The following is a 20,394-nucleotide window of genomic DNA, read 5'->3' as shown; positions in this document are numbered from 1 at the left end:
GTGCAGTTATCTTGTAGATACAATCTAGCTCATCGTCACTTCCATCGTCATGCACAGGTTCAGTGCAGCGCGCTCCTTCGTCTGGGTGTAGCGGAATGACTACGCAAAGTGAATTTTTCTCGAATATCATCTTTCGCTTCTTCAGGTTGATGACTCCATTCATATCAGTGGCACAATCTATTCCTAATAGCATGGGATAAGGATTGTTGTCATCGACAATCTCTATTACTTCAAAGTTTGTCTGTGTGCTCGCTCCTTCGATATCAACTATTACCCCTTGCAACCGTCCCATGGGCAAAATATTCTGTTGGCTCGCCATTCGTAATTGAATAGGGGACCACTATAATGCGGGCCTGCCCATGCATTCCCATTTCTGAATTGGTAACACATTTGCGTCCAAACCCAGGTCTAGGATTACCTGATCCATTTCATACTCGCCAATATATACCATCAATCTCATTTCCCTCCTGGTGTGCAATGCATGCTTTCCCAGTTTCTGAACTACACGTGGTTCCCCTAACCCTGTGCACCTAGTGATCAACTCATGTAGTCCCTTAACTGCCTTATTGTCACGCAACAGTTTCATGCATGTCTCCAAAAAGGTAGTAAGCATAGAAGGATCCATCGGTATCTCTGGTTGATCCTTACTACCTGAAGTGGAGGCCTCCATGAAGCTCTTCTTAGCTTCCATGAACATCTCCTTTGCGCGTTCTAAGTCAAACTCAGGTTCCTTTGTAGGGGCCTTGCAAACCCATGTATCTTCCTTAGGCTGCTTCCCCTTATCTTCCCCTATAGTTGCATTGCTTCTGAGCACTATGTTCACATTTGGTTCCTCTTTGCGCAGTTCAGACCTCATCATTTGAATATTTTGAGTCGGAGTAGGCTAGAGTACCCCTTTCTCGCACATCTATGTGATCAACATAGGACAATCTACCATTTCATGGTCAAACTCAACACAGTATGAATAGGATACTCTCATCGGTTTGGTACAATTGTGGGCATAGTGCCTTGGTCCTCTGCAATCATAACAAATTAACTGTCCGCAGCCCCTTCCTGGCCCCATTCCTCCTCTTCCTTGACCTCGCACTTGAAATCCATTACATGCCATTATGATCACTGGGTCGCGGGATTGCATTTTTGTCTACATTAGATAGGCCGGGTTCTGATCCATCATTAACTCGTAGCTCCAATAAGTATGCTCGTCATGGCCCACCGATCTACAGAAATTACAAAAAAGTTGTTGGGGTGTCGTTGTATACTTCTGCAACAAATGACAATTATCCGTCATGTGATCTCCTCCTATCTGACAGATCGTGCACCATAGCATGGGTGTCGCACTCAGCCCTGCTTGTGCCTCTAGTCTCAATGGCATTGGCCCCCCTCCTGCCAAGTAGTTAGCGAATACCAAAGAATGGTCCTTGTCGTGGCCCTGGCCTATTCATTTTATGCACCACACTTCCTCACATGCCTCCAGCCGCGGTGCCCTATCTTGCTTCAAGCTCTGCATTTCTAGGCAGGGATTTTGTAGTTGCACGTGGATTTATTGAACTCCTAGAAGTGGATCTTGTATCAGTGTTTCATGCAACCTCATCGCCATTTCCAATGCTTCGGCTTGGGTAGCGAGTTTCTGTTGCGAAAACGTCGTCCTTAGGTGTGGTGTCAGAGATGCCACAAACCATGCATGATGTTGCACATCCATGAGTGTCATATTAGCCTTGTGGATGGTACTCTTTAGCCACTGATCCAGATCCCAAGTGGTCTTGCCTGGAAGCATTACGATCTCTTTAAATACGATGATTCACTGTGTCTCTAATTTCGACCTGCTAAATTCTTTGTTCAGCGCATTCTAGATCTATGTTATTCCTGCATTTGGGTGATCATTAGAGTGCTTGATATACCATGTCAATGCGCTATCCTGCAGCGTGCTTACCAATGTAGCCTTCCTAATGTTTTCATACATGACACCTTGTACTTCTCATACTTCTCTTACCACAAACCAGAACTAGTCTGGATCCTCATTTCCTACTCACCTGAATATGGATAGCTTGATCGTGCTTGGCATGCTGAACTATGGGGGTGGTGGAGGTGGAGTGGGTGGAGATGGAGGTGAAGTAGGTGAAGCAGGTGATGGCATAAGTGGAGGTGGTAACTGCGGAATGTGCTGCCTTATCAAACTGATCGCACTTCTCAGAGAGACCCCAGAAAGCTCTTCCTCGCTCTCTCGTGAAGGTGAAATTAAGGTACTGTTTCCTAATCCCTCACTACCTTTGTAGATATTTCTGCTCCATGTCGTTCCAAACATTAATGTATTCGCATAACCTGTTTTTCACATAACAACATCTTAATCCAAGTATTCAAATATTTAATGTACTTACCTCGCAGTCTCTTGAGAAAACGTCATTTTGCTTCACTATAGCTCATGGTCATGTCTATTGTGAACTCAGTGATAAATCCCCCTATTATCCGGTCGAGCCAATGGTCCACAGCTCACGTGAACTTATCTTCTGATGCCTCTAGTTTGCGCACTAACTCTGGAGTCCACACTATCGGTTGGTCGAGCTTACACCTTCCCTGGCTGTCAGCTAACCTTGCGATCCACTCCTACAGTTTAGAAGGAAAATATTTGAATAAGATCTCGTGGATTTCCGTATACACATAGCAATCCAACCATCTTTTCTCAGATACTTGCGGAGTTCTGTTTTCCTGTGTCACGAACTCGTGAAGCTTATTGTCCAACCACTCTTCAATTTCCTTCTTTGTTGGGTTCCAGTGGCACGACATTAGAGATCCCTTAGGTAGATCCTGGTCCCGACAAAGGAAACATTTTTTGGCTTGTTGGGGCCTTACCCAGGTTCAGAAGTGATTTAGCAAAACAAATCTCGAAACTATCGACCCTTTCGGCAATAGTCCACAGTGCATGGAATGAGGTCTCACCCGAGGTAGTACGGGAGGGTGCTGGAAGCAGGTTTCCACACCCTAGGGATGTCTTGATGAAGTTTGGGAAGTTCACGAACTGAACCTATGCACTTGCACTACTCTGCGCAGTCGTCTGTCCTTCGTAACTTGTGCAACTACTTTCACGTAGCTCTATAAAGAGCGCTAAGAGGTGCTGTCTAGATCCTTATTCCTTACTATGCTTTTATTATATATCTTAACTTAATTATGTGGGCCAAATATTCTCATTAATCATTCAACATTCATAACAAGTGCGCGCAATCATAAACTGTAAAGAGATGCATAAATATAACAGAAGAATGGACACAGAATATTCCAAAATCAACTTATATTTTATTAATTCTCTGTCCAAGTACAATCCCAACTCCGCCCTGTGCACTCAGCTGCAGGGGTCCACGCACACAACTGCGGACTCTACTAGGCCTCTGTTCACTCAGTTGCAGAGCCTCTTCCTACTACTACAACCCAAGACTTGGACTTACAGACTCAGAGCTAATTCATTATCCAAAACCCATATGACTTCTCAAAACTTAGACTTACTTTACCCTTAAAGCCTTGCTCTATTTATACAATCCCATGGTCTGCAGACCATGGGTAGGCTGACACACTTTACATTCAATTACATTATCTTATGGGGGACAACCCTAGATTCTCACGCTCTGCGCCCAAATTTCGTGGGGTCTTTACATTACACTTTTACCAAAATTTGGGCTTCAAGCCCCAAAACATACTATGGGGGGGGGGAGGGGGGTGGGGGGGGGGGGGGGTGCGGTTCGCTGCCCAACAAGGATGCAAATTGGGAGCCAAAGGACTCGGAAGGTTCAGGGTATGACCGAGAAGCACTGAGAGAGAATGTGATAGCTAGATGGATAGAGTATCTTGTTGAGGGCAGATTGGTTGTCAATGGACTTACACAAATGCCCAATTTTGTATCTTGTACTAGTGGATATCTGAGGGCCATTATCCCTGGTATGAGAGCCCTAGACTGTTGTATTATATCTTATTTGATATAACGAAGTTGGGTTGAAAATGATAAAAAATTGTCTATATTCTGTGAATGTGCGATTTACTATTGTTTATATTCCATTATGCAAAGTAGTATCATTGAGATTCTTGGTTTGATAGTGTCACAGTTTTTAAGATTCTATCCTAAGACCAAGATTGTGGAAATTCAACATGGTATCAGAGCGTATCTGAGCTACTTTGAGGGATAGTGAATTAGAGTGTGCACAGTGAAGTAACTCAGAGGGAGTTGTCAGTGTCTAGATCATGGAGCAGAGGGTTCAACTGAGGACATGGAGATGTGGTCTTGACATGTGACATGGCGAGATGGGCTGGGTGTTCTGGTGGGTTGGTGGTGAGCCTGATGAAATTTTTTTTGTTCTAGGGTAGATTGTTGATCATGGACTTCCTTTTATTTGTCATGGATGGTTGGTACAACTCGACAGTTTCTTTGGCTTGGACAAGATTAGGTTGATCGAGATGGCTTCATGTGATGGACTGGATATTGGAAAGTTAGAATGTTCATCGGATCATGGTGTTGAATATCCGATATTGGTGGGATTTTCACAAGTTGTATTTCAATGAGGAGGATGAGTATTTGTAAGGCTGAGTGAATGGAGATTGTGTAGGCTTAGAGGGAATCTGGCCTCAGAGGGAGCAACCCTATGGAGCTTTGGGATCTTTAGGTTCAGATGTGATGAGGCATAGGCACTACTGAGATTGTCAGGTTCATTCTATAGGGTATGTTGTAGTGATGGATGGCAGATGGGATAATGTCGCCAAAGATGATGATGGTTACTTCCTAGTCTTCGAAGTACCTCCCTCTCTAAGAGGTAGTGTTGATTTTGTGTAGCTTGGGAGACAATCCAAGCCATAGGGTTTGGGGATTGGAGGGAAAAGTGCCACAAGTAGGCTCGTGGGCTTGGAACCCAAGCTTGGGGTTTTTTCACCAAATCATGTTGTGGGCATTTACATGAGCAAATTTCTACATCTGATGGCATGAGACGATAGAGGGAAGAACAGAGAATCCAACACTTCGAGAATCGTCGAATTTTGAGTTTTAGAAGTGGAGATATGAATTTTTGAATGTAATTTTGGGGTTGACACCATAAGTGTCAAGGTCAGCCTAAGGTTATGTTAGGCTCATGAGATCTAAACAACCATAAAATGTGACGTTTTGGAGCCCCTCTCTTTGGTATAAAATAGAGGATGAGTATGAGGCTTTTTCCTCATCCATTTGTGCATCACAAGGAAGCGTACAAGGAGAAATAAACTTTTGTTCTAGGCCGCAACAAGGAGGGTTAACCATCATGGGAGAAAGGACTACTTTGGGTCTCTTTTGGTCACTAAAATTATAGGGAAGGAGGGTCGATGTACAAAAGTGAAGTCTGGAATTTTTAAGGGTTTCTTATCGGTAGTCTATCCTTGAAATTTTATGTCGCAGACCTTGTTCTAGCAGTCTGTGGAAAATAAATGGATGAGATACCCTTGGAGAGGTAGTTGAAGGTGCTCTAGCTAGGTCACAGTCCCTACCACCTTTTTTTAGGGAAGCACAGGGTGGATTGAGGGATGTTCATGCCCAGAATATTAGTAAAAGGGGAGGATACCTCTCGAAGAGAAGGCCACAACAAATAAAGGGAGTTGTAGGTGATTCAAGGGACTGTGTGTAGGGATATTGCAGTATGTTAGGTGCCCTAACGAGGTGCAGCGAATGAAAACGAGAGTTGATAGACTTAGAGACCAGAATATGTCTTATTTTGGGTCATTTCTTTGACTAGATTTGAATCATCCTACATTGTAGTTTGTTGGGAGCCATTTGTTGGACTTTACTTGGGCATGAAGGAAATCCAACTAGGAGCAGATACCGCTATGGAGTGATGTAGTTGTCCTAGTGTGGACATAGTTGTTGTAGCCTATGGAAGCCAAGAAGGCAGGGTTGACGTGGCATGTTAGAAGCCTTAACTACTGGGCAGTTTCACAGTGAAGTTTGGAGTCTAGATTTGTGAAATAGCTCCTTTATTGCAGAGAAAAGGGAGGATGTGGAGAACTCTATGGGGAGTCATGTGTAAGGGTCTCCTAGGTGTGAGGATGCCCTAAATAGGTGCAGATGCTACAGCATGGACTTGGTCACTTGTGGTCTGTTGGAGGGAAACATGAGAGTGGACCAAGTGTGGAAGTGATTGGGCAATTATGGCATGCTAGAGGACAACGTGATAATGTCCAAGTTGGATCCCGATTAGTAACACCTTGACGGACAAAGGTAGTTGCGAGAGAGGTAGTTGTTGAGGTCAAGGGTCTAATCAATGAGGAGTACTTTGTGGAGCCATAGACTTGTCTATGGATAAGGACTTCTAGAGAAGATGATGGGAAATCCTCCTAGCCCCTGTTCATTATAGGAGTGGAAATATTGTAGTCATAGGTGACAACCCTCTGTGCCCTATCTTGGTCTTCATCGGAGTAGTGTATGAAGAACATAATGGGCTGAAATCCCTAAGTAGCCAGGGAGCAACAGTGGGAAGGTTGAGAGTTATTCATAAGTGGAGCTGTGAATAACTCGATAGGAGTCTCGATGTGATGATCCATTGATGGCCAAATGATCAACTAGAGAGCAGATTGATAACCGAGGTTCAGTGACCAGATTGACTTGGAGCATTGATAGAGGCAGGAGCTGCATGTCAGGAGCCGAAGGACTAGGAATGTATAGGGTACGACCAAGAGGAGCTGAGAGAGCATGCGATAGCAATATTGTCAAAGTATCTTGTTGAGGGAAAATTAGTTGTCGATGGACTAACACCGAGCCTCAGTTTTGTACCTTTTACTAGTCGATGTATGAGGGCGATTATCCCTAATACGAGAGCCCTATACTGTTGTATTATATGTTGTTTAATATAATGAAGTTGGCTTGAAAATTATAAAAATTTGTCTATATTCTACACATGTGCGATTTAATGTTGTTTATATTCCGTTGTGCAAAGTAATAAATATATGGGCCTATATGTTTTCAACATTAGTAAGTTGGCACAAATGGTGTTTTTTCAACGAGAATCGTTTTGGATGGCCTAGTGGCATTTTATGCTTACTTCACCCATTCAGGATAGATTCTCATTTGGGGTGGCTCGTGCCCCCAATAATAGCAATAATAGCGCCATACCTAACAAGCATTCATGGTTGAAAAAATTGGTAAGGGCATACAAGACCTATTGAAATGATGAATTATTCTTTTCACCATTATTCACTTCCTCCCATTCCCAAAATATTTGAATCGGAAGACTCGACAATAGCTACCCCATGCATTTTCCTTGGGCATACTCGACAATGAAAGAGAAATAAGGTAAAGACAAGGGAGTGGTTTCAATGCGTAATAGCATAAAATAGATCTTCAATAGTAGAATCAACTCCAGTTAATGCCGAACATGTAAACCACATAGAATGCCACCTTCTAGCATCTTGTTTCACTGATATAAAAGACTATTCTAATTAGGGGTGTAGCTATAGTTCACCTTTTTCAGAGTCTGTATGTTTTCAACATCCTAATCTCAGAAACATTGTCATAAAAATGTGTTTTAAGGCATCTTAATCTAAAAACATTCACAAGAAAATGTAATTTCACATGAAAGGAATGAAATCCAAACTCAGGTGTTGTGAATCTAGAAGCATTGATTCATGGAGTTGCATATTGAATTTCATACCTCGCTCTACCTCAATCCCAGGTGCGGAGAAGCCCGCAACATAGATTCATTGAGTTGAATATTGAATTTCATACCTCGCTCTACCTCGATCCCATTCATGTAGAGCCAAAGGTTGGAACAAATTTAACAATAACAAAATGTAACAACAACACTGCAAAGCTAAAGGTTGGAACATGAATAACAAAAACATTTTTCTAAACATAGGGGAAGGGGAAGAGGCCCTATGTGCTGGCTAGGAAAAATCCATATGTCACAAAGGTCCATATATTACACATCATAAAAAGTCCAAATGTAAAAAATACCTAGATGTCACAAGTAGGAAATCCTAAAAGCGAAAGGAGGAGTTAACTAAAACACTTAGCATTTATTTTTAGTCTAGCATCACTTCACTTGTAAAAAATCGTTCTTCAAAGCTACTATATATCTCATCAATGCTACTATACATCCTAGATTTAACCTGGTAGATGCCTTGGGAAGAGGCCAAATAAGACCTCAAATTTTTTGATTCGTCAACAAAAAACGTTGTCAATGTTTAATAGGTTGAGGAAAAAGTGAATTAAAACTTGTATAGAAAAAAATTAGGTTTAATTATGTATGTTTTCATACACTGGCTCATACTTCAAGGCACATCAATTACAATAGTCCCTGCTACCTTATGACTCGGACTAATAATAACTCATTTGCCATATATTCTTTCAAATACAATTTCAATTTTTTTTTCTACTTTTATATTGTTCAATTTTTATTTTTAACATATATTTCTTATAATGATTTTTACTTTTTAGGAAAAATAAATTGTATATAAACTTTAGAAGATCTAGGAAACCATAGGCATATATCAACCACATTTATAAAAACACTTCAATATTTATATACATTCATATGAACATCCATATACAATATTGTGCATTTATATATATGAAATGTACATTATTGTGCATATTAGTATATTAATGTATTTAAATGTAAATTAGTGTATTAATTTATTTAAATGTACATTATTGTGCATTAATGTACTTTACTGCATATTAATGTATTTAATTTTATATACATTACTATTATGCACACTAATATATATTAATTAAACTATATTGATGTATAGTAATGTATATTAACATACATTAATGCACTACCAAAACCACGTTAAAAATATTAATGTCATTGATATAGCCAAAGGATTCATTAAAAACCCTAGGGTTTACATTCCCTTGTGTTTTTAGTATTAATCCCCTGCATTTTTTCTTCCCCGTGATTATAGTTGTTTCTGTTTTTAGTATTAATTCCTTGGGTTTATAATCCCTTCAGTTAAAATTATTCCCTTGGGTTTATAATCCCTTTGGGATTTGGTATTATACCGTAGAAATATGAACCGTAGATTAATAGACCCAATTGATTGATAAAACAAACCCAAGGGAATACAAACCCTAGGGTGAATAGTATTAGTCCCTTGCATTTATTATCCCTTCAGTTAGTATGGTTTACCATGGGTGATTTACATATTGAGATAATATTTGTCACAATGTGACATTGGACTATGGTTGACCATTATTTATTTTCATATCGAGACAATATTTGTCGCAATGCGATATTGGACCATGGTTGACCATGGTTGATTTTCATATTATGACAATCTTTGTCACAATGTGCCATTTGACCATGGTTGACCTTGGTTGGCTATGATTGGCCATGGTTGATCACATTTGATTTTATAAACCCAAGGGAATAATAAACCCAAGGGATTTATATTACAAACCCAAGGGATTAATACAAAAACCCCTTGGGATTATGAACCCAAGATAATAAAATTAAACCCAATGAACTAATATTATAAAACCAAAGTATATAAACCCTAAAACAAACATTATAATTAGTAAAATATACATGATTGACCATGGTTGTCCATGGTTGATTTTATATTGAGACAATCCTTCTCGTAATGTGACATTGGACCACGGTAAAGAATTGTTAAGCATGGTTGACCATGGTTGACCATGCTTAACCTATAAGTAAATAACTTGTCTTATACTTTTTCATAAGCGGGGACAACATTGGATTATAAATTTTGTAAGTATCTAATTTTTTATTATTTAATTCTATATTGGTAAAGATGAAATTAAAGGAAGAGTTTATAAATTAATAATAACTCATTCGCCATAACTTTTTTCAAATACGATTTCAAATATTTTTTTAACTTTTATATTGTTCAATTTTTATTTTTAAGATATATTTTTGATAAGAACTTTTATTTTTTAGGAAAAAAAATGTATATAAATTTTAGAAGAATAAAACAAAATAAGTATGAAATTAGCGAGATGCTATCACAAACACTGTGCTCTTTTTGGAAAATTTTAATTCTTCAAAAGTGTGTTACATTTTTAATTGCTCTCTATAAAGCTTGAATGTGAGTCTTGATAATGAATAGACTCTACTCAACGAACTAATTCAAACCTCATGTGTTGTAAGAGTTACATGATCATTTGGTGATAAATCTAAGTAATGGAGAGATTTCACCCATCAACACATACGAAATTTAGGAAATACTTTTGGACTCTTGATTGAGATCTTTTATAAATCCTAAATTAAGTTTCCATATTGATTTAATGCTGTGAGTGTAATTTTAAAATATGTAAACCATCCGTTGAAGTTTTCATAAGTAAAATACCAATTTATGTCTCTTTACCTTTCCAAAGCCTTTTCCAATGTTTTTTCCAATTTCCTTAGCCACTATAAACTGAAATGAACACCGATTAGGACGTGTTTTCCCAACGTTCAACTTGGAATACATGTCCCATGACCTTGGTCTTATTTTTCCTTTATTACCTTTATTACATGAACTTTTAACCCAAGGCTGTTATGATATGATTTTAAAACCTTGTTGGTATGGGATGTGAGGCTAGGGAAATATCATCGTGATATGAAATTGATGAGTCTTAAGTATGGTGTGATGTCTTTCCTAGAAGAAAAGTTGGTCACTATATCTTTCATGATATCCCATGTAGGTGTTGTTGTTTATATTGATGTAAGAGTTGAAGGCCAAGGATTTTAATACACAAACCCTAGGATGAACAAGTATATATGGAGATTGGACTATAGCCATCTTTACATGCACTTGTGTGATGGAACATGGCTAGGGTCTGTAAACCCTAAGGAAGAAAATATTTCTAGTGTGAAGATCATATGTTGTAAAACCTTGTTGAAGCCAAGGGAAAAGTTGTTGTTGTTAATTTTAGTTTATTGTTTATCTTTGATGGTGGCTAGGGTTTTCTTGATTTTACCTTGATATAGTTTTGATAACTCGATATTGTTATGATTTTGTGATAAATTTGTTCACATGTATTTAATTTCTTCTACATATTTATAATGTATCTTGCTATCCAAAATTGTGTGATTGCAAATTTGTTTTTTCTTCATGCATTGTCTTCATGATTAAATAATTTTCAAGCTTTTTCATTATGTTGATTTGATATAACACAAGTTTGAAAATTTTAAGTGATTTAACATAGAAATCAAATGCTAAAAACATGTTTGTATTACACAAATTATTTTTTTGTAATAAAGTGATTTTCAGATTTGATATGTGCTTGGAGAAATGTGCCATAAGGGATAAAAATTGTTGCAATTTGTTTAGAATCATCAATTACTTTACCATCAAGAATATTCCTAATTGACATGTTGTCAAAAACCCAATCCAAACACCTTCAACAATACAACATGTGAGATTGCTCACTTCATAATAGGTGATTTACATCATCATGACAAAGTTTCAGATTCAACCTAACAATATAACACTTCAACATCAAGTAAACAAACATTTCAATTCATACACACAAATGTAAATACCACACACATAGACACCCACTAAAAGTTTTTTCAGAAGTATATATTTAATAAAATGACACAAAGAGTTCAATATACAAAACAACACCTCATGCATAAACATAGAAGTATGGCTTGTGGTGACCTATAGAGAAAATGATTCTAATATACGAACAACATCTCATGCCCAAAAATGATCATTTGGCATATTATGGTGTGTATACAAAATGGGTCTCTCAACCTCTTCTACCTTTACCATCATCATTTTCATCCTAGAAGTCAACCTTTATCTTCTTACAAGAATAATGTGATCAATTTTCTTTCTTTTGAGGCATGCTTCTTCTCTCTTGGAACTGCACAAAGAAAGAACATTCTCATTATATTTTTTCCACAATAAATTACACACTTACAAACCAATAATTTCTAACTCAACCCCATAAAAGTCACTGAATATGATCTAATAAATCACAAGGGTGTTTTCCTCCTCCCCACCCCTAACCTCTCTACTATACCACTCTTTAATAGTTACAAGAGTTAGAGCATATAATTTAAACAAAAATTCCTAGACTCTCCTCAATTAATGATAGAGAAAAGAAGTCATCAATGGATGATCTCATCTTGAATGTCTAACCCAATGATGGGGATTCACTAGTGGGTGAAGTAGTCAACTACACAACTTGCTCAAAACAAACATTTATTCTTGCATCTAGTGAAATTCCATTATGGTCAAGGGATTACATGGTGGACATCTGGACTTGAGATGGAATAATGGTTGTGGGGGCTAGAGGGTAGAAGGGGGCTAGTGAATGGTCTGTGGATGCAACCTTTGTGGGTGGATGGATGACAAATGTGGTGGAGGGAGTTGATGATGACCAATGATGGATTATATTAATGATGGAAGTTCCCTAGTGGAGGTAAGATACATACCAAATATCAGGGAAATGTGATGATAATGATGGAAAAACAATGGGAAAACAATGAATGATGGTGAATGATATGTAGGGGTAAGAGTGGAAAATTGAGAAAATGGATGAACCTGCATTCACATTTATAATATTTCAATTAGTAAAGGGGAACATAACAATAAAATACCAAGATAGATAAAACCTTTTTAGGAGGAGAACCAAAGAAAAATTGACTAAGTTAGAGCTTCCATGCTCAACCAAACAATATGTGAGCCAAAAAACGACTACGAAACTAGAGTAAATAGACCACGAGAGAAAGTACCTACTCATAGTCATTGTTGGAGAAATTTTGCACCATAAAGAAGGATAATGTGTTCGATCAAGTGGTATTGATTTCCAGGAGGTCACCTCTCTCATGTCAGCTAAGACCATGAAATCAAATTTCTCCTATTCACAATGTGAGGTGACATTATGTCATTACTTGTACAATAAGGGCATTCCATGACCATGGATCCTCAATATTATAGGCCATGGATGAGGCTGACCAACACATGAAACAAGCATCTAACCCAGTACCTTGAAATAAAATTGTTGGGTTCGATGCCCAGTACTTTCTCATAGTAAGTGTGGCTGGTGATAAATAATATTGGTGGCACGTAATGCCATGTATCATCCATTAATGCATGTTGGAGTGGTGGGATTATGCCCCTCTCCACTATTCCACATGAAAACACCCCATCTCGAGAACTTCAATGTTAACCTTAATTTTACATTATATTTATATATAAAGATAAAATAAGTTATAGTGAAAAATATGTAATTTTCTTTATAATTTCCTCCTCGTTTTTAGTACGAGGGACATGTGTAACTCCCCCAGTACTCAATATGGAGTTTACATGTGTGCTCTTGAATCCCAATATAAAGGAAATGTGTAATTCATTCCATGCTTAACATAGAGTATGTAATATTAAAAAAAATATTAATAACAAAAATATGGAGTTTACATGTGTAATCTTGAATCCCAATATAAAGGAAATGTGTAATTCATTCCATTCTTAACATAGAGTATGTAATATTTAAAAAAAAAATTTAATAACAAAAAAATGTTAGCAACTAATAAAATATTTCAATATCCATATTAACTCAAAATAAAAATAAGAAATTCTTAGAAATTTATAATTTATCAAAATATTTTAATATTGACCATAAATAAAATATTTCAATATCTCTATTAAATAAAATATTTTTATATCAATTATATATCTATATAGAGAACAAGTTATTACTTTCCAATTCTTAATATGATATAGAAGTATAATTTACTTAGTTTTCAATATAGAATTGATATAAAATATTAAGTAAAATATTTCAATATCTAACATATAACAAATATAAAACAATATAGTAAATATAGAAATATTAACCATAACAAATATTTCAATGTCATGAAAATCAAAAATAAGATTTTTGAAATTATGAATTATATATCTCTCTTTTATAAAGAAAATTTATACTATTTTTTAAAGCAAATCTAAAAACAATATTCTAGAAAACACACAAATAAACATTTAAACAATTAATAAACACTTCATTAAAATAACACTGATAAACATTGAAAAAATAAATTAATAAACCCATCATCAAAATGGTCGAAACTTATTATAAACACATAGTAATCAAATTAACCAAAACCTATTATAACCACAGAAAAACATTAAAGTCAGCCTTATTACATATCTTATTAGCTACCTATCCAACATAAATAGTATCTAGCTTAATCTAAAATCGAGTCTAGCGTCTTGGCTGTTATCTAGCAGCAATGGATGCACCAAAATAGAAACCAGTCGCAACAACTCCATTCGCAATCGGTCCCTATACGCCATCAAACAATTTCACCATTAGTAACAATTTCACAAACTATTAAATCATTTTCTCAAAAATGATTCATGGAATTTTTCAAAAACTCAATAGAAATAAAAATATTCCCATATTCTAGAAAACACTTCAGAGGGCATTAAGATTATACAAAACTATTGTCAGAAGTGATTACTTAGCGTTGGCGTTTCCACAGGAGACAGCGCTGGCGTTTCCAGCGAGTTTTTTGTAACCTTGTTTCCAGAGGGGCCATCATTGTCTATTGCTATTACAGGAGATAGCAAGAAGAGTGTTAAAATGCAAATACCCAACACTAATACTAGTTTCAAAGCCGCCATTGATATCTGCGCAAAAGAGAAAGATTTCAAAGAGAAAAAAATAAACACTAATGAGATGAGATGGTGAAAATAATTAATGGAGGGCGACTATAAATAGAGAGAAAACTGAAAATACAGGAATTAAATATCATATTATAATATGATAAATATCATATCATATATAATATTATATTATAAATATCATATTATATCATATATCATATTATAAAATATGAACGATTTGCAAGATATATTATTTTTTTAATATTTAATATGAATCACATTATAATTAAAAATAATATAATTAAGATATATTATTTTTTTAATATTTAATATGAATCACATGGTAAATAAAAATAATCTAATTAATTTTATAGTTAAAATAAAAATCTATTAATAAAAAAATATAGTAAGTTATAAATAAAATATTTGAATGTCAAGTTTTATATCAAGTTTATGTAACAAAAAAACAAACTAATATATTTTAGGTTATTTACAAAAATAATTGGTCGATTAAGTTAATTATATAAATAAATGTTTGATTTAAAATATGATTTATAATATAATATAATATTATTATATTATATTATAAACCATATTACTAATGCACACATTTACTTGATTAACCATGCATAAAAAGGTTATGGGTCAACTTTAACTTAAGAAATAAAGGGAATTATAAATAAATGTTATAAATAATCATGAGCCGCTTATCAATAATCAATGTTCATTGCGAAGACGGAGTGTGACTAGGGCTTCAACATGCAAAACCTTCACATCTCAGCAGAAACCCTTAACAGAAGAAATCATTGCAGTCTCTTCACAATGATCATGCCTTCTGACTAGGGTCATGAGTCATTTGACAAGGGGGGAGAGATCCCCTCCTACCGAAACATAGCAATAGGGGAAACGAGTTCGCATGGAGTGGCAGTAGGAAACCATAACAGTCGTGGTAAATGACCCCCTGTCCTCGGATCTCAGTGGCAGGTGGACTTGAGAGGACAGTGCCTACCATGGGCCACTGAGAAGCCAAGATTCGTCATCTCCATTAACAAGTTGGAGGAATAAAGGAAGACATGAAGGACCAAGCACTCATCTGCAAATTTATTAGAGTGTAGCTGATAGAAAAGGACTTGATCAAATGGATCGAACTCAAATGGAAGCCGAAGGGCCATATCGACCTTAAAATGGGAGAGAAAGGCTTCTTCATAGTGATGTTCTCCAAGGTAGAAGACAATGAAACAGTCTTTGAGGATGGGCCATATTTTTTCAACAATGCAGGACTTTTTATGAGACAGTGGGAGGAATATGACAACCCAAATCAGGAAAAAACCCTTGCTACTCCAGTGTGGGTACGACTATTTGCCTTACCAGCGGTTTTTTGGGACCCATAAATCTTGGACAAGATTGGAAACTCTATTGGAACCTTTTCCAAGGTTGCAAATTTCACGAGACGGGGAAGGTATACTTCTTACGCTAGGATATACGTCCACATGAATGTCATAGAGCCACTATCCAATTTCATAGAGTTGCAATACCATGATGTGGTATGGAAACAACCCCTGGATTATGAGCGTATACCTTTCAGATGTCGGCTATGGCATGAATATGGGCACCTGTTGCGAGCCTGCTCGCTAAACTAGAATGAGGCACATGAAGCATCTAAAGTAGATGGCGAAATGAATTCAAAAAAGGATGGCAAGTGTTTCCAAGAAGTTCAAAGATGAATCCGGGAACCCCAACATAGTACAGAGTTGAAAAGGGAAACAAAACCACAACCGTTATGAAATCCTACAAGAGGAAGTGGAGGGAGAGGCAATCCTTGACAATAAAATGGAAATGAAAAATAAACAAAAGTCTCCTTCAGGGGGGAACAAGCCCAAGAGAAAGGCAAAAGAGGAACCTCAGGGGAAGGAAACCCCCATGCAAGTGGCAGAACAAGTCCATATGGAGACTGGTAGTCAGAGGAAGATCTTAGTGTTGGAGAATAAGTGATGAAACATCTATTGCATGAACGGAGGCATCTCAATGAAGGATTCATCCTAGAGGAACAAAAACAATTTTACAAAGAAAATTTTCAAGAATACAAAGCTAAGCAAGGTACACCCATTGTAGATCAACCAGAGAATTTCGGCTCCCAAGCTAGCCAAGCCCAAGACCCTAGACCCCAAGGTAAAGGAAGAAATAAGCAAGGAGGGAGAACTCTGAATGAGTCCTTTCAGATGGTAGGAGAGATGGTGGTAAAATTTGTAAGGGTGGTGTCACTATTAGATGTATTACACCAACTCAACAAATTGTTGAAATGAACATTACATCCTGGAATGTACAGAGCCTCATTAGTAGATGCAAGCTAAGGTATCTTAAGGATAAATTAAAAATATACAAGCCAAGTATTATGATAATACAAGAAATAAAGATTACTGAGATAAAACTCAAGGAGTTCATCAAAAATTACAAACCCTAGTGCGAAGTAATCACTCAGGATGCTAATGGAAGTGCGAGAGGCCTTGCTATCCTTTGGAATCTTGGAGAGATTATTTTTTGAAGAGTGGATTAGTCTATTGAGGATTCTTTCTGGAAACTTTTGACATATCAGATCTAGAGAGTGGGTTCTCCTAAGAGGGGTTTATGGGCCTCACATTCCAGGGGAAAAGGGGGTGTTCGCCCAAAATTTAACAAAGCTAATGAATTTGTACCCAGATGATCTATGGGTTGTAGGAGGTTACTTCAACATGATAACTTCACGAGTGGAAAATAAGGGGTTATTAGGGGAACATAAGCAGATATGGAAGATTTTGGGGACCTTATAATGAAGTTGCACCTAGTGGACCTGCACACGAATAATGGAGTTTATACTTGGAACAATAAATGGGGAGGAATCCACCAGATCTTTTCATGACTAGACATATATATGATATGAGATCAAACGATAAGTAAGGACATATTCATGGAGTCCTCAATTCTCCCTTCCATGGGCTATGACCACTGGCCGATAAGACTAGAGGTAGACTTGATGCTAGGGCCCACGAATCAACCATTCTGATTTCAAGCCTATTGGTTAAGGGATCCAAAATTGCTAAAAAGAATTGAAGACTACTGGAGGAACAATGAAGAGAAAGGGACAAATTGCATGCACAACTTTTAACTGAAACTAAAGGAAATCAAACATAAGATAAGGAAATGGAACAAGGAAGAGTTTGGGTATATTATGAAAGACAAAAACCAGCTGACTAATATAATGAACGATGTGCAACAACAGATCATCCAGGAAGAGTAGATAACTTAGTGAAAGAAGAAGGCCAACTAATTAACTAGTTGGAGGAAAGTAGAAAGAAGGAGGAGATATTATGGAAGAAGATATCAATGGTTAATTGGTTGTGGGAAGGACAATGAAATACTTCTTTCTTCCACAAAGCCTTGATTCAACATAGGTAGCATAATCATATCTACTCCTTAAAATATGTCAGGGGGAATTGAGTGGTACAACATGATGATATGGAGAAGTTGTTGGTGGATCATTTCAAAGATCTCATCATTGAACCACACAAGGGCTACTTGGAAGCTATACAAAGGATCACATGAAATATTCCCCACCTCATCTCAAGAGACTAGAATTTAGCCCTGATGTGAGAAGTCATGATGGAGGAGGTTGAAGAGGTAGTTAAAGGAATGTAGGAAAATAAGGTCCTTGGCCAAGACAGTTTCATGGTGGAATTTTTCTAGGCAGCTTAGGGGTTCATGGGACAAGACATACTATGTTATGAAACTAGCTCACAAAAAGATGGAAAAGATAGATGAACACCTTAGAAATAAGCCCCTTCGAGGTGGCAACCTCGTTTACATTACAAAAATGAAAAATTCTTGGATGATACAAATGACAAGACCTCCTTTCTATATATAGGAGTCTAAGGGGTCATAATATAATCAGAGCCAACATAACAATAATAATGTAAGGGCATAATAATAACATAGTGGGCTTCTATGGGGCACAATAATAATAATATGGGGAATACATGGGTAGAACAATATAATAAGGGGGTTGTACTAATAACAATAAGGGGTTACACTAGTAGTATAGCATACTAACATGCCCCTCTTCTCCAAACAGTGTTTTCCTCAATGCTTGAGTAGTTCTTGATGCTTCTATATAAAATTCTTGTCCTTCCATCTAGAATCTTTAGCGAGTAAGTTCTTCCACTTGATGAGATACTCTGAAATTGATCGATTTCATAGCTGTCGGGTTGTTGTTTCTATGACTGCTCCAGGTTCCAATATGATTTTTTTTCCTCTTCAAGTTCTGGCAATATTGTTTGAAATGGGATATTCTGTAAGTTTTGAATGAGTGGCCAAACTTCTTTGTCCTTCTTCCATTCATCCCTTGATTCATTTATCCAATTTGGTTGGATAATAGAAATAACACAAAAAATGCTTCCACAACCTCATCCTTTCTTAAGAGTGCATCTGCAACAAAAAATTTCTTCCCTTTTATGTAGATGATGTCAAAGTCATAACCCAACATATTTGTGACCCATTTTTTCTGTTCTTCTAAAGATAATATTTCTTCTAAAAATTATTTAAGACTATCATGATCCATTTGTTGGAAATAATACTGAGAGGGGGGGTGAATCAGTATTATCAGATCAATCAGACTTTTTCAATTTCATGCTCAGAAACATATACGCTACTTCAATTAAGTGAACCTGCGTGTACACGCTACTGTGTCTAATGAAACTCGCGTATATCCAGAGATCTTATAATTCAGTTAGCTTAATCTTCAGTAAATGCATCAGATCATTATTAAGCATATTAACAATAAACAGGTGCAGAATAACAGAACAGAACATCACACAAGAGCCACACACATGAACACCATGATATAAGGTGGAAACCCAATGTGGGTGAAAACCACCTGCTGCAATTCCTCTCTTTCTTCTTTAATAAGAAACTTCTTTTACAATGCACTGGTGCAGTCATTTACCAGCACGCAGGCTGCAACCTGCAGAGGGCTACAACCCTCATAGCTCTTATACTAGCCGATCCATTTACTAGTACGTAGGTACCAACCCTACAGAAGGCTACAACCTTCATAGCTCTTGTACTAGCCGATCCATTTACTAGTACGTAGGTGCCAACCCTACAGAAGGCTACAACCTTCACTCGTTTTCCAGCTGCTCCTAGAAGGGAGCTACAACCCCCTTGGCTCTTGTACTGGCTGATATGTTTACCAGTACGTAGGTGCCGGCCTACGATCTTCCCGGGACCACGTTTCATACATTTTCATACTGGATCCATGAAACAATCATCATTGTAGAACAACCTGCATCATCAATCACTGAAATACCCAATTCTGAATCACTGTAACCCTGTCAACAACAACCAGACAACATAACAACAACCAGATCCAACTTCATCTTCAAATATCATACTTCACATTGTATACGCTACTTGGATGAACCCAACCTGCGTGTATACGCTCTTTTACCAAAGCCAACACGCGTATAGATCTGCAAATTCTAACTTATAACTCTGCAGCTATATCAGACATCAAAACATACCCAGATCATAATAATAAACATGCGTCAGTAGATCTGATCTATCCACAGGCAAACCATATGAAGATAATCATTCCAAGCCTTGAGATCTCGTTCCATTATTCATCATCCTCCACATGAGTGAAACCTTGGTTCAGATCACCAACCCATAACCAGCACTTGAATCTCACACTTCCTCAGATCTTCATCACTCACACACTCTTGCACCTTGCTTACATTCATTTGCCTAATGATCTTCTCCTTATATAGCCTTAGGCCCTTTACAATACCACGGTCCAAAACC

This window comes from Pinus tabuliformis, chromosome Q (assembly GCF_031772625.1).
Source record: "Pinus tabuliformis cultivar Carrire ecotype Pingquan chromosome Q, CPIR1, whole genome shotgun sequence".
In the NCBI taxonomy this organism is placed as follows: Eukaryota; Viridiplantae; Streptophyta; class Pinopsida; order Pinales; family Pinaceae; genus Pinus; species Pinus tabuliformis.
The sequence above is the reverse complement of the archived record's forward strand: the minus strand, read 5'-3'. Positions refer to the sequence as shown.